We start from the raw sequence: 14,518 nt of genomic DNA, 5'->3' as shown, positions 1-14,518 counted from the left end.
AAGATGCGAGGGGAGGGGTGGGGGGGTGAATTATTTTTTTTATTGCAGTTCCATCAATCAATGAAAAAAAAATCTGCTCTTTTGCAGTGAACTTTGATTAGTGTTTTATGCTCCTTATCATCTTTATTGGATGTGCTCTACAAAAAGGAGTTTTGAAGAGTAACGACTATTAAGCACAACGTGATTTGAAGCACACTAGCTCATAACATTTGAATTCTAACAATAGCTAATGTGTTCGTTTAGAGTGTAGCTAAAGAACCGTTATTCTCAGAAAAGGTTGATACGTTGACATGGATTTAATAAAAAGGGAAAGATCAAATCGGTAAAAGTCAGCAGCTCTCATGAAAACCTGAGAAGCTTTCTGTGCCGAAGCAAAAAGATTTACTTTCTATCCAGCTGAAGCCAGGTCAGCGGCAGCTCTGATGCTAAAGACAGTTTAGTTAGCTTGCGCAGGCTAGAAATGCAGAAGGTTGTGATGTTAAGGATTTTTTTTAAAACATTGTTGTCTTGGCATTTTTCAATTTGAACTTTATATGATTTCAGAAAAGAAGTACTGTATTTGTTTTTCCTCTATAATAAATAAAACAAATAACCATTTTCTGCTTACTTTAATACTATGAACTACCATTTTTTTTCTTTTTTTTGTTGCTTAAAAGAACTGGCATTTGAAATAAAACCACGCATGTAATAAATATTAGGTTACAAAATATTTCTGTTTCCACTGATCAGATTTTATCCACGCTGAGCCGAGCGCTGTTATCTCGCTGGCCTTTGGGCTGTGTCTCCTACCATTGTGTTTATGGCCGATGAATCATGATGCGCGTGTTCACAGGGAAGGAGAGAAAACTGGGCGGTGATGAATAAATGCAAAGAGAGAGAGAGATCTGGCTAATGGACAGAGCAGCAGTCAGGCCCTCATCAGGACAGCTGTGCTTTTCACAAGATTTTCTCTTCACATCTGGTATGTACAGTTTTGTATGTGTGTGTGTGTGTCAACATTAGGATATGTTTGAGTTTGCTCTTTATGTATTTGTACATAAAGGTAGAGCTGACTGAAATTTTGCACAGAACACATTTCAGGGGATTCTGCTCATAAAACTGGGGGGAATCTTTTGTTAATACTCAAATATCAGCTCAAATGGAGCTGATATCAACGTTGAGCACAGATGAAATAACAGTTGTTTTGGATTCAGCGGGGGGCAATAAAACGACGTCGACTTTAGAAATGTTCCTTGTGACACCAACCAAACTTTTAGCAGTCTGACTTGTCTTAGTATTTTAACGGGCCTAGACTGTGACTCCCTTCTTCTGATGTCATTATCCTTTAAATATGTTTAAAAAGTAAAAAGACGACATTTTTCTCTGGGACTTCTGTGCAGCATTAGTGCTAAAGAAAATCTTAGCTAGCCATTTTATCTGAAAGGTGCCGTCAGGGTGTGGTAGGTTGCAGGTTAAAGTCCTTGGAGGTACAAACAGGCGAGTGCCAGCTGATCTCAAGATGAGCGCAGTTCTCCGTTTCGTCCTCTAGATGGTGAAAGAGATCGATTTTGCTTTCAGGTTCACTGAGCAGCCGACTACAGATGCATGTCAACACATTTGAATATCACAGAATATTTACTATACTTTTACAATTCAGAAAATTGGAAAATCCTATAAAAGCAACGAACTATTAGTAAAAACTTCAGAACTATCGGTTGTGCAGCTTATGAGAGCATAAGCCATAAAAGGACAGTACTAAACTGGCTTGCTTTTAATGAAGAACTCAAGTATATTGAAAAAAGTGCGGTGGACAAACGTGCATAAGCAACAGTAGCGACTGCAGCCTCAGAGAAATGTTAAGTCTGTGTGAGAGTTTGGAGGAGATTCACATGACATAGACGCCCTGGCTACAGTCTGTGCCTGAGGTGACGGGGAACAGCTGACGTGTTTCTTTTGTCTGAACCAGAAACAACAGAAATAGCGTCATACTTGAATTAAGCCGATGAAGGCATTGCCTAGTGTAGTTCCCACAATCAGTAATTTGGAGAGTCGTGTCGTCTGCTGGTGTTGGCTCACCGTGTTTTAGTCCAAAGTCGGCACAGGCGTCTACAACGAAAGTTTTCAGGATTTGATACGTCTCTCTGCAGACAAACTTAAAATTTATGCTAACTTTGTCTTCCAGTAGGGTTTGGCACCTGCCCATGCTGCTAAAATTCCTATACGTGTTTTAATTGCCATGGTACCCGTGTGTTAGATTGTAAAATTGTCTGATCCAAACACAGAAGAGAATCTATGAAGCACAGGACGATCAGAGACACCAGAGCCAGAAATGCAGATAAAGGCAGCCACTTAGATTGTGTACTGAATCAGTGTAATGAATTTCCCTTTGTAGTTTGATTAGGTAGTATACTGCCAACCCAACCCTGGTCCCCAAGGCATGCCCTGCATGTTTTAGATGTCTCCCCTTGTTAACACACCACTGTGAAATGCTAAAAGGGTTAGTTAGGGTTAGTTAGTTAGGGTGGAAAAACACTGCTCTATTCTGTGTTCTTTCGGCTTTTCCTCTTCTTGAGCCATCCCAAATTAATTCTGCCCTGAGCAGTGAGCCATATCCCCCTTTATCAAGAATCACTGAGCTGGAGTTTTTTTTAATTTTTTAAAATTTTATTTTATTTTACTTTATATAATTTTTTAATGTAGTTCTTGTTTATTGAGAAGAACCTGTACGTGTATTTTTGTGAAGCTGCAGGTATTTAAATCAAGCAGACTGTACATTTTTCCATTCATTATTTTAGCTATTCCGCTGTCATTTGATTTTTGTTTTGTTTTGTTTTGTTTAGCTCTCTAAAGGCTCAGTGTTCATGCATGGGAATGTTATAGGACAGAATGCAGGTAAATCCACTCCCACGAACTCAAAAACACCCAACCAATGATGAGAAAATAGGCAGGACCGGTGTCAGTGTTTGCTACCCCACAGCTCCTCCTCCTACCTCCCACCGCCAGTGAAATCTTCTGCCCAATCAGAGAAGGCCACAGGAAGAATCGCTCCCTGTGATTGGTTCAGAGTTTCAGAGAGCCCTCCCTTCCTGAGGAGTTGCAGAGAGTTCACTGTTAGTTTTTTTTTTTTTTTTTTCTCCTTCTCAGTCACACTTACTGAGTTGCAGCAAAGAGGGAACACAGAATTTGGCTGCTGCTGCTGCTGCTGCGCGGCTCTTGGTCGTCTCAGACGGGGCGTGTGTGTGTGAGTGCGTGTGTGAGTTCTTTGTTTTTAGCCGTCCATTCAGAGGATCTAGCTGGCTCGATCAGACAGGCCAACATGTGGACAGCACGTCCACAGAAGAAGCAGGTTGGTAAAATGCCTCCCTCACCCCTATTGTCTGTCTCTCTGTGTCTGGTGTGTCCTGTTTGCACCCAGGGGGCTTTAAACATGTAGATTGTATCTGTGATGCTCCTTAGATTTTCGTTTTTTTGTTTTTTTTAGCAGGATTAGTAGACAAGAAGGTTTTACAAACCTTGAATGTACTTGTTGATTTCATAAGCTGGATCCAGTTGTCGTCGTCCTGTTGCATAGGAGACATGTCGATGTTGTGTGTGTGGAGAAGAGTTTGTGACCTCTTTCACCGGACAGCAGAGCAGCAGGCGGTGCGTAACCTGCTGAAAACAGACCAGACGGATCTAGACGCGGGTTTCCTCCTTCATTCGCAGTTGGGAAAAGTTTGTTTTCCAGAGCTGGAATGTTGCGGAAGGACAGGAGATATCTTTCCCTGCCATGCACGGCTGCACAGACAACCCTCCTCCACTCGTGCCTCTTCTTCTTGTTGTCATTGCCACATATGCGCATGATGCTGACCTCTGGCAGGGAAAGACGTGACCCCTGCACTTTTCTGATGCTGGACCAGCACATCAAAACAATAGACTTCACAGCAGCGGCTCCTTCCTGAGGTTCTAGGTGTGTGTGTGTGTGTGTGTGTGTGTGTGTGTGTGTGTGTGTGTGTGTGTGTGTGTGTGTGTGGAAACTGTAACTCATTCCCATGCTGCAAACCAGAACAGTTTTTGAACAAAAGTGTCCCTGTACTGCCTTTGTAATATAAACACCAGACATTCTTTGCGTTCAGCGTCTTTGAGGTGGTTGGAAAGGATTGAAGTCAAATATTTGAGAGGCAGGCTGGGTTTAAAGTGCTGCAAATTTATTCCAGATGCGATGTGTTGGCGGTGTGCAGTACAACAACACACTTTCTGACGCTCGCAGATATTTATGTGCCTTGCAGGAGTTCATTCATAGCGTTCCTTTATGCTTTATTTGCGCAAACGTTTGTATTTCAGTGGGTTTCTAAGCGAAGCACCCAACACAAAACGAATCGTTTTGAAGTTGGGAATGAAAGATGCGTCACTGTCAACTGTTTCTGAAAGGGTAAAACTCCGTTTTGTCTGTTTAAAAAGCGCTGCATTGATAATAAAGCAAATGAAATGCTGGTCTCTTCAAAGAGTTTGCTGTAGATGCTGATGGCTGTGAGAAGGACAGCTCTCCTGCAGTGGTCAGTGTTACAGCGGCTTGGAAGAAACCTCTGAATAAAGACACTGGTGTTGTGTGACAGTGTTGTCACTAATCATCTTCATTCTATGAACAATACTTCTTTGCACAATGATCTCCAGATGTTTCATTTCAGTTCAGTTCAGTTGCCACTTCTCTTATTTTTATGAATAAAATCCAGGATAAACCAAGTGCACAGTCCAATGTCCACTATTGTTTGCTTCATTCTGAGAAAACTCCAGCAGTTCTGTGACTGCCTCAAAGATTTCTTAGAGAGCACCAGGAAGACCAAGGGGCACAAGCCGACGGTTTCAAGAGCGTAGTTTTGAATCGGGGTCGTATTCAGTCCAATGTTTTTTAAACATTTGGCTCAACTGTAGCATGTAGAAACATCCTCATGCTTGAAACATGGTGGTGGCAACATCGTACTGTGGTGGTGACGTGATGTTATGTTGATGGGGGCAAAATACAGAGTGATCCTGGAGGAAATCCCCTTGGCGACCTCCAGCAGCAGAACAATAAAAACATAGAGAACCTACAATAGAATGGTTGAGACGAAATCTTGTCCATACGTTCGATGGCCCAGGTGAAGTCCGTATCCAAGTCCAGTTGGGAATGTTGGTACAATCTGAATGAGCTGGAGTTATTTAATAAAAACTGGCAGAAACGTGTATCCTTAAAAATTCGGAGGTGGCAATTCAGCGGGAACATAAATATATCCCACACTTTTCAGATTTGGGGATTTTAAATGGCCTTACATCTGTTTTTTTTTGTTGTTGTTGTTTTTTAACGCTTCATAATTATTCGCTACTTTAAGTCTGCCGCAGTGAGGAAGTTTGTACAAGAGAAACCTTACTGCAGAAATATAAGCATATTATACTTCCAAATCGATTCAGGAAATGTATGTTGTTGTTGTTTTTTTTTTACTTTAAAATGTAAGCACACCAGTCCTCTTAGTTCAAAGCACAGCTGTCCTTTGGATTTTCTCTCCCACTGTAATCATGAGTCAGTTCAGGGCGGTCTGGACCCCGAGCTACACTCTGAAATTTTCCAGCCTCAAACTTGGCCGTCCTGCTATGGCCGAGTCAGGTTTGGCAGAAATGGGCCAGAGGCAGCAGCTCCCTCGCTCTGTAACAGTACAATGATGCCTTGTGTTGCCACCAGTAGAATGCCGCTCCGCCGATGGTGATGGGTGCTTTCTCTCTCTCTCTCTTTCTCTGTCTCTCTCTCTCCATTTTTCTGGCAACTACTGTATGTCTTGCTTTCTCTGACCATCCCTATCCCCCAATCCATGGTGCGAAGGATTAGATAATAGGCAGCTTTAGTGTGGGCAGAGAAAAAGAGGTGTCACAGACCTCTTATTTCTTCTCTCTCTCTCTCCCTTCCTCCATCCATCTTCTCTCTCTTGGTGCCATCTGCGCCACGAGCAGCTTGGCACCACACCATCTATAAATGCCAGGCCACATTTATCTTTATTGTATCGTATTTATGTGCGTGCACGTGCGCGAAAGAATGCCCGTGCCCGTCACTCGCGTGAAACACAATGCGCGGCCGTACAGAGCCTTACAATTGGTGTAGCTCACTCGGTATACGATGCTTCGCCACTTTCTAAATGTCAAGTCCACAACCACACGTCCGAGAATAGAATACACGTTTCACAAGCCACCTATTTCTCTCGGCTCCCGGAGCTCAATCCTGTGACGGCACCTCTCCTGCTGATGTTGGTGCTGATGTCTCGTCATCCACCTCCGGTGTTCTTGTCCGTATTTTTGCACGGTTAAACGTGTATAGCAAGTTGGGTCTCGTGTGAAGAGGCAAAGGTGTTTAAAACAATGAGTAAAACGCCAATAATGCACAGACACCTACGAGGAAGTTAGAAAAAAAAAGTTGTTTTATGCATGAAGAAGTGGGATGAGTAATAATGACAGGATAGCTTAAAATAACAAAAAAAAAAAGTGATCTGTCAAGTTTATTTTCTCAGACCACAGTGATGTCACAGCTATAAAAATAATAATACAAAAACATGCCAGTCTGTGGAGAACAGTATCACACCTAAGATTCTAGTGAAGCATTGTAGTGTTTTGTTGCTCATCCTCCCATGGCACCCAATGTCTCGTTTCAGCTGCCCCTGTAATTTAGTTGTACTCCGGCCCTTCCTGTCCAGTTGCTGTCATGTGTTTAGCGAGCACAGACAAAAAATACGTTACTTATCTGTTTTGCCTTCAAGTTTTCTGTCGTTTTAAGTATGTGCAGTTAATGGGAAGTTATCACCCACCGCTTTCTCGAGGACTTAGGAAGAGTGTTTTATGAGCCCTGTGTGAAACCGCGCGACTGCCCTCAGTCAATGCTATGCTTTCCGAAGGGATTTTGATTCGTAAACGTGTTGTGGTGGAAGTTGAAATATTCTGCTTTTCCATCACATTTTCATACAGCTGACTTCCAGCGTGCAGTAAATTGAAGGGGAGCTCCGACTTTGCAGTGGTTGAACAGAAAGCTGTAGGTGTCTTGAAAGTGAAGCGTTCAGCAATTGGCCCACATCTTACATGAAGTCGGGTCATTCCTGATCCGGAGAGAAAATTTGTTAACGTGATTTGAATCGACCACAAACGTGCAGAGAGACTCGTGGTCATTCCAGATTGGTGTAGGCACGGAAAAGAAATGGTGAATGGCGTCTGGTGTTTCAAGTAATGAATGGTGATCACTGGTATCCAACATGAAACTTGCTTTACTGTAGAAAATGTAGACCAAACATAACCTAAGTTAGTCTAAAGCATCCAACTTATTGCCAACGTCGGACTCTTGGTTGAATCCAAAATTCCCAGAAGCCTCGCCACATGGCTTAGGCCATAGAGTGGAGAAAGGAAGGAAGCCTCTCAGTACCTCTTAGATAAGAAAAAAAAAAGTTTCTGTACGTCTGAAAAACAATTATTTTCCCAGTTATCAGTAAAGACCTGAAAAATTTCAGTCTCTTTAAAATATTCTTAAAAAAATGTTAAGTTATATTTTTTTACCATTGGAAAAGAAAAGAGCCTTAGAAATCACGAGCATGAACATTTTACATCTGGGCCAAAGTCTTCCCACACTGATGAGGAAAATTTAGCAGCGGGCCAAACGTTTTGGCTGCCAAACACACAACTCCCTGACAAAACTTAATATTCTACAGGAAAGTAACTAAGAAGAAATTCTGATGTTTTTTTTTTTGTTTGCTTTTTTTTTGTTAAACTAAGTTCATCTTCACATGACCAGAGTGACCTTCTCTTCCTTTCCTTCAGTCTCTTATAGACCCTGTTCTGCAACCGAAACAGAGCTATTGGAAGTTCTGCTTCAAAAAAAAAATAAAACATGCTCACAAATGACCCTTCTCATGTCCTCATGTCGTAAAACCACAAAGGGGAAGTGTGTGTAATGTTACAATAAACCAATGGAAGCAAATTAGGTATCATAAATACACAAAAACTGAACAGTATCCACGTATTACGGCCTCGCATTGACATGAATGGTTGTAAAACATTAATGCCAGATAATATTGATTGCAGGTGAATCTCATGCAAGTCAGAAATAAATATTTAACTTTCAGTGCTGTTATGTGTTAAGTCTAATCAATACTTTAAAATAAATAACATTGAAAAGATAAAAAAAAAAAAAACCCAAACAACATGTGCCTTTTTATGCTTTCTGAAAAATGTGTTTTGCTTCATGTGTCCATGCGCTATCTAATGGAGATTAAAATAACCTTCATCAATGTCTGGATAATAATAGATGGTTTGTTATCCAGGATAAGCTGCACGACCAACTCTTAAAGAGGAAACCATCTTACCAACCTGACTGAGAAAAGACTAACAAGTCAGACACTGCTGTTCTTTTGTCTTTGACGAATTATGTCGCAGCGTCTCGGACTCCAACTGGAAGTGGTGGGATAATAGCTTGTTGTGGAGGGAAAGCTGCTCAGCTGAAGGTGCCCAAGCAGCACAAACGCTCTCAAACAGGACACTGCTGTGGGTTTGTATTTGACAAGTCCCACTGTAATGTTATTGACTCCTTTTGGTGTAGAAGACACAGCAAAACCCACCACTAAGCAGCCACCTTAGATTTGCACAACCGCTTGGTGAACACAAACAAATCAACAGTGATGAAATATGCTGACGCTCAACCAGAGTTTCAGAATGGGGAAGAAAGGGTTTGAACAAGACTCTTTTACACTAGACAGGCTGGTCTGAATATATATGTATATATATATATAAAAAAAGACTAATCTATCGGGATTCAAATGGATGATTTGAAACGCTTTTCAGAATGAGCAGACTGATTTGAGATGCCAGGGATGCAGCAGCGGCTCAACTAACCACTTGTTAAAACCAAGATATGTGGAACACTGTCTCTGAACACACATCTAGATAAGCTACAGCAGCAGCAGACCGCACCGGGTGGAACTCCCATCAACTACGCAGGAACCTGAGGTCACGGTTAGCTAATTAACCAAAATAGGATTTAACAGATAAGGAAAGCGTTTCCCCGTTAGATGAGTCCACGTTTGACGTGCATGAACACACCTGATCTTGGGTCAATGTTTCATTCTGGTGGTGATGGTACTACGATGTAGTTGTTATGTGCCCAGATGTACAGTCTTTAAACATGGCAGCTCACAGAGTAATATTGGTGCCCCATTTATGAGCACAGTGTACCCATCTTCAGTGGGATCATTCACCATGTCACAAAGCTCAAATCATTCCAAGCTAGTTTCTTGAGCATGACGATGAGTTGACTGTACTCCACTGGTCTACAGAGCACCTTTAGGATGTGGTGGAAAGAAAAATTTGCATCATGAATCTGCAAACCTGCATGACAATGTCAATTTGGAGAAATATCTCCGAGAAATATATCCTGCACCATGTTGAATTCACGTCTTACTCCAGGACCGAATTACCAGTCTACTATAGCTGTAGCTACGTGTGCAATGAACACGAGTGCTTATGTTAATAAAATTACAATTTTTGCTTTTCTGTGTAGCTGGATAGCAAATTAAATATCTGATTCCTGAGCTAATTTCTTCAGGCATATTGCAAAAGTGACCACACCGCTTATGATCAAAGGCTGGATTTCTCTGTTGGTCATGACAAGCAGATTAACAAGGGGCCAATTTTCTTTTCTGTTGCACGTCTTCCTCTTTTGCGCTCTTTTTATCCTCCGTCGTCGCTCTCTCATTAATTGACGTTATGAAAAGGCAAACGCACAAAAAGAGAGGCGGACCTTCTGAACTGCTTGTGTTGATATTTATATATAAGCGGTCTGCTCTGTAGCTGCTTGAATTATCGCCATGACAACAGGACAGGAAGCAGGAAGTAGGAGTTCCATCAGAGTGGAAGAGGGAGATAATTCTCCTCTCAGGTTGCGTGTTGAAGCCACATATGGTTTCAGTCATTGTTTATGTGAATACATCCAATGTGTGCGTTTTGTTTTAAAGGCTACGTACACTGAAACAACATTTAGCATTCCAGGTCTTTAATTTGTGACTTAAAACCTCTCAGTTTTAAGTCACAAAACGTCAGAGTCACAGGGTTAGGCTAACCCTAACCCACTCAGTTAATGCATGCATTAACCCACGCATCAACTGAGTGGGTTGAAGTCTTGGTGGAGATAATAAAAACTGCTGCTCAAGTCCTCTGGAATGTGTGATTGCATACGCAAAGTTTTCTCAGTGAAACAGACTTTACCGCAATGACATAGCGTTAGAGTTGAATTCATTCTTCTGTGTGGCCATTCGAAATGTCGAGCTGCAGAGTCAACAACATGTTTTTGATTACCGCTGTGCAGCATAAGGCAGCCAAACAAAAGAAAATTGCAGAAGGCCTAACAGCATAACACATTGGCCGCATAAGACAGAACTAGTAGTGGCAAAGTCTGCAGATCAAGTTAGAGTTCATACAGTGAGGTTTTAAAAAGGCATTTTTACACTGAGTAACAAGAAGCCTGGAGAAATGTTCTTTTAGATGAGACCTATCAAACTAGCACCATACACAAGGATTTAAAAGCGCTCTGTGGTTAATTAGCCCATTCCATTTGTGGTGTAATGATAATCTGTGACCAAAGCTGTGCATTAAAAGACTGACATTTTGGTTGTATTTATATTTAGGGGGGGTTACACACTCATCCAGTGCGTAGTCTCTCTCTCACACAATGACTGCTTGAGTTGTTTTGGGCTGAGAGAGTGCATAGAAAATGGAAACAGTGGTAGGCGTATTTTCCTAGCTGAAAAACTTTATGTTCACAAACAACCTTGTTTAGTCCCGGTCTGTCCTAGCTGTGGTCAGAACTAAGCTGTTTTCTCTTCTATCAGGTGTTTCTTCCCCCAAATGTAAGACTCCAATTATCAAAATATCCTAGAAAAAAAATTGTTTCAGACTAAGAAGCCATTATTGATGATTGAGCGCCTGACCTGGTTACTGTCACAGAGCTCTCTTACCTTTTCTGCATAGTAAAGACGCTTACTTACTTTCTCCATTTTAGATAATTTTTTTCTAAGAAATGTATAGATTTTCTGCCATTAAAATGTGATATTTGGTCTCTAATATTGCTGAAATTGTGAACACTAATTCTACAATCTAGCCTTCCTTAAACACTTTGCCACAAAAGGTGTTGATACTCAGATATATTTCTAGTCAAATGGATCAGTTCAAAAAGAGACCATATTTTATTGGAACTGTTATTAAGACAACATCCCACTTTTAAAAACTGACTATCGCGAAAAAACTGGAATCGCACCGATGTGCCTTGAATGCAACCTAGTGACTGGTTTGACTGTACGAACATGCTGGATCTTGCTGGCTGGTGGATATCGTTGAGCCTTTAGCTACTGGTCGAGTGTGTGTATCTCTGGCATTCATCACAAACAGTCTGAAAAAATTGTGTTGGAAGAAGGAAATCCCTCGCTTTCACTGAAGAGGCACGTATTGACTTGCAATTAAACAGCTTTTCCAGACAATTAAGCTGTTTTTAACGCACATAGAAAAAAACTATCCTTACTTTTTACCTACAGTAGTGTTCCTCTCATGCTTTTATTTTAAAGAAAGCAGTCCAGTCGCAACTACTTCGACATAAATGTGGTATCTCGCTTTGTTTTGTTTTTTTTCCTTTAGTTGAATGAAATGAAAGCATTCTGAAGTTCAGCATCCAGGGAAAATACAAAATGAAAACACAAGCCTGGACATGACAAGAAAAAAATAAACTAATTTGTTACCTGTGGAGAGAAACCAGACAATGGTGAAGTGGAGGGAAAAAAAAGGAAAGAAAGAATAGAGGTGATATCGGGGTTATATACACACACACAGAGGTAATGTGTAACTAAGAGCAACTGCGGTATTCACTGTATGAAACACCAGCACTGGGCATGAAACAAGGACAGAAAACATAGTCAGAGTAAAGAACTACAAGGATAAGGTAAAGCTAGCAACTAATGCTAACCAGCCAGACTGTTTAGAAAGTAAATGTGACTTTCCATTTTATTTGTAAATTGTGTACTGTACTGGTTAGAAACAGAACACTTTCAAAATTGAAGAACCGACTCTCCTAGACATCAATGAAATGACTCGACTGTGGAAATGTAATCACACCTTGGTAGCCTTTATAAAATGTTTTCATCTTTCTGCTGAATCAGGTCTCCACTTTCTTTCCTTTTTCTCTTGTTACTCCCCTCCTGAGACCTGTTCCATTTCTACGCTTTCAAAACGCTCTTTGTGAGGTTTAATAATGGGCCGCAGGAGCACGGGTAGACTTGGGTGACTAATCATTGAGCTCAGGCGGTATTGCACATGAATGGGTGTTCCCTTTGTGTCAGCTTTTTTTCTTTTCTTTTTTTTTCCTGGAGGCAAAAACGTGGATTACTGTGTGCTAGGATTTTACACATTTAATGCTCATAGGACTGGAGGATAAAGTTTCGGATAGCTGTGAAAAGATTGTTTGTGAATGAAACAACCATTTAAAGACAGTAAATTGTAACAGAAATCAGCAAACTTCTTCTATTAGGGCTGATAAACTTGAAATATCTTTTGTGTTTTAGGTAGAATTACTTTATGTTTTGGTGATTATGACTAAATGAATACACCCGTATTTCTATGATCCCAGATGCAACCATTGCTTGTTAATGTACAAAAACTCAGGCAAAAAAGCATAAAAAAAACTCAAAGCTGGTAAATAAAGTTCAACCCTCCTTTTCTTTTTTTTTTTTTTTTGGTCATTCGCTCTTTTATATCCACTAAACAAGGCCACAGTTTGCACAAAGGTAACATAAGATCAGAGTGATCTTAGAACACAAAGGTATCAGTCAGGGGGGAAAAAGTTCTTAAAAATACAGAACGACAATGACGTTACCAAAACCGGGCTCTTCTCCATAACTGACTAAAAGATAGAAGGTTAGCACCACTAGTACTATTTGTGTTCAACAAGGCAACATTATTCTGTATTCTTTCTATGTCTGGACAAAAGAGATGGGTTTCTTCCAAAGAAAACATCCAGACATTATTAAGACCTCCTAAAAGTTTTCATTGACCTCCTAAAATGGAGGCCTTAGTCATGAGAAAATGTGTTTGTCAGCTGCTGAAATTAGCAGTGAATTTTTACTGAGTAGCACATCATTAAAACACACGGTGAAATATGGTGGTGGCAGCATCATGCTCTGGAATTACTTTAGTTCAAATGTTGATTTTTATTTTTTATTTATTCTTTTGTCAATGCAGATCAGCTTTATTTATTTATTTATATATATATATATATATATACATATATAAATATGTATGTATATATATATATATATATATATATATATATATATATATATATATATATATATATATATATATATTAGGGATGTGCCGATCAGGTTTTTTCCTACCGATACCGATCACCCATGAGGGCCGATACACCGATACCGATCACCGATACCGATCACATAATTATTATTTATTTATTTTTTATCATAAACACTACCGGTTACATTATGTGGAAAAAGGAACCATGAATTCACCTTAATTTAGACAAACACTTGTTTTTAATAACTTTTTCCAAGAAGAAAACTAAACAAAACAGGCTTTGTGCAAATTGTACTGCTATCAATAATACTATCTTTAACAGACTGATAACATATGAAGGCTCTGAAGAGGCTAAATAATGCAAAGAGCCAAAATAAAACCTCTCAACATTGCCAAGAAGTTCAAGTATAAAACTTAACATTCAAAGGCAAAAACAGGTTCCATTACAATAAACAATCCAGAGTTACTGAATGAAAACTTCCTGATAGCATGGCGGCTAGCTGATTACTGCTAGCTCTGATTGGCTGTTTCTGACTGAGCGGAGTAATTATGCAGAACAGGGAGGAGATCAATTATTTTTTTAGAGATTATCTGTCTCATGTTAGGACAGCGAAAGTTTTAATATGTAGGTAAAATGTATTTTTTTAAGTTAGATGCTGCAGCTTTAAGCAGAGGTTCGGTGTGAGAGTCACTACCAGGTGGAGCAGAAGCGAAGCTCCGTCTGTCAAATATTACTACCTGTAGCGTAGCAGCAGTTCAACAGCGAGAGCAGAACCAGCGTCTGACATCGCAGCTCGAAGACTTAAATAATTTTGCGGGTTATTTGTTTAGCTTTCTGACCGTCATGCTAATCCGGGTGAGTGTTTGTAGCTGTGCGCTGCTTTACCTGCTGTCTGATCCTCCGTATGTCTTTTTTACTTCAGTGAGCCTCGATGTAGCCAAACTCCGTCAAGTATGGCTTTGTTTTTATGTCGTATTAGCTTCGTTGTGTTGATGCATTTTTGACGTGCTTCAATTTTCCCCCACAACACGCAAACTTCCCCATTCACTCAGTGCGTTATAGTTCCACATCGCTTAGGATTTGTTGTTGCGCGTTTGCGCAGAGTGAAGGAAAGAGGAGACCAGCTGCACAAGCAGGCTGCGAAATGAGAAGCAGGTGATCGGTATCGGTAAAAGAGACAATGATCGCCGATCACCGATCATACAC

At 40.5% G+C, this 14,518-nt stretch overlaps 1 protein-coding gene across 1 annotated transcript in view; it reads left to right on the top strand.

Moving 5' to 3' along the window:
- The first annotated feature begins 2,086 nt into the window (after positions 1-2,086).
- The window catches only part of pld1a (phospholipase D1a), a 36,418-nt gene continuing 23,986 nt past the window's right edge, over positions 2,087-14,518 (top strand). Inside the window, exon 1 of the mRNA XM_014978448.2 lies at positions 2,087-3,325. The gene's annotated coding sequence lies outside the window, so the exon portion shown is untranslated. The remainder of the gene's footprint in view (positions 3,326-14,518) is intronic.

Source organism: Poecilia mexicana, unplaced genomic scaffold (assembly GCF_051168715.1).
Source record: "Poecilia mexicana isolate PSO_F unplaced genomic scaffold, ASM5116871v1 scaffold_22, whole genome shotgun sequence".
NCBI lineage: Eukaryota > Metazoa > Chordata > Actinopteri > Cyprinodontiformes > Poeciliidae > Poecilia > Poecilia mexicana.
Note: the sequence above shows the minus strand (reverse complement) of the source record. Positions and strands in the feature narration are given on the sequence as shown.